Genomic DNA, 1,906 nt, shown 5'->3' with positions numbered 1-1,906 from the left:
GTTTATTATTTCCATGTATCTGCAACGAGTAATAGGAGGGTGGGAAAATAGTACGAAGTATGCTTGCGTGAATAACGCGTGGTCAACGGTTCGCGCGCGCCCTCTGGTCCCGACGCCATCAACGTCCACAATAAACAGACCATACCGCATGATGTTGACAATGCCGCCCACAGGCACAACACAGCCATCTTTGGGAATGTGACCAAACTACATTGCCATCCGGCCCAGAAACGACACCTCCATCTACAGGAATCCAACGAAACTACGCCAACCATACCTCCAAAACACGGCACCGCCATCTATGACAATGTGACGAAACCACATGCAATAGCTCCATCTACGCGAATCGGACGACACTACGTCCACCATGTCGAGCGCACCACAAACAAAAATACCGCCACCTGCAGGTCCCCCGCAACATGACCTGCTGCACCGATGATACCGCCATCTATGAGACGCCACGCCGACTACGACATCGCTAGGTCCCACAGTGCCCATTTTCCGACGCCACCCACAAACCCTGCATCATCTGCCCACCACAGGAGCCCCAACGCCTGTGCCTGCGTCGCACGAAGTCGTCGACCGACAATCGCTCCACCCGCACCCGCACGTGCCCCACCCCAACCGCCCAAATCGCAACTCCAGCGGATGAACGGCGGACTCTTCCCGCACTCGTAACGTGCAATCCGCCCCTATATCTTGCGTTTCATGAAGAGTTATATCGAATATGCCATATTCCCGCTGTCCCTATACATGCTGTAAGTAGCTCGCTTGCTACAGCAGCAGCAGCAGCAGCACCACCACCTCCGCGCGCTTCCCTGGGGGCACTGAACCGCAGGATGCGAGACCCCACGCCCAGTGGCAAACAGGGCTCCTCTCAGAATATAGGCGGTCCCTACCCCTCACAACGATGACGGTGGGAGGGCCGTTTTACGAGACCATTTCCTGCGGTGCCAACGCTGTCGTAGAGCCGATACTCCATCTTTGGTACAAGGCAATCATTCCGCTGTAAATCAGTACGTCACTCGTAGTTCAGTCACCTCACAGCACTGCTCAGTAAACTATGCAGGCCCACATAGATAGATTATGATAGATTATATACGCAAATGCCCCTATACATGCTGAACGTCCGTACACACAAAATGAACCACACGTCAGCCACACACTCTATCACACACTACTCTCTGCCTGTAACAGACACAGATACAACTACTAAGCACCAGCATGGACCAACGTCCGGTGCATCCTATCCGCCACAGTACACCAACTACGCTATGATAATCAGACCGGGAGGTCCAATCATAAAACAGAATACCCCACTCGTCCGACAACCACAATTGCTCAGAGAAGCCACCAACACCCACACATGTCCTACACAGGGGTGCACCCATCACCACCACACTGCCTCGTCTTACAGCACAAACACACTGGCAGGAATGAAACACACAGGTCTGCCGCAACCACAGACACGGCTCGCCCCCTCTCACTGGCGAAAAGCGCATCCCGACGTGACATAACTCCTTTGACACACTGACGCTGCCTCGGGCATCCACGTCCTACGGTCGATATCAACGAACCTCCCCCCCCCCCCCTCCCCCCCACAACACGCCATCCCATACCACATTGTGTACCGTACCCAAACCTAACGTGTACTGTACTACAACGCAATGTGTACCATAACACAACCCAGTTTGTACCTTAACCTAACCTATGTCACCTTAACCTAACCTATGTCACCTTAACCTAACCTATGTCACCTTAACCTAACCTATGTCACCTTAACCTAACCTATGTCCCCTTAACCTAACCTATGTCACCTTAACCTAACCTATGTCACCTTAACCTAACCTATGTCACCTTAACCTAACCTATGTCACCTTAACCTAACCTATGTCACCTTAACCTA

Source organism: Schistocerca cancellata, unplaced genomic scaffold (assembly GCF_023864275.1).
Source record: "Schistocerca cancellata isolate TAMUIC-IGC-003103 unplaced genomic scaffold, iqSchCanc2.1 HiC_scaffold_838, whole genome shotgun sequence".
Lineage (NCBI taxonomy): Eukaryota > Metazoa > Arthropoda > Insecta > Orthoptera > Acrididae > Schistocerca > Schistocerca cancellata.
The sequence above is the reverse complement of the archived record's forward strand: the minus strand, read 5'-3'. Positions refer to the sequence as shown.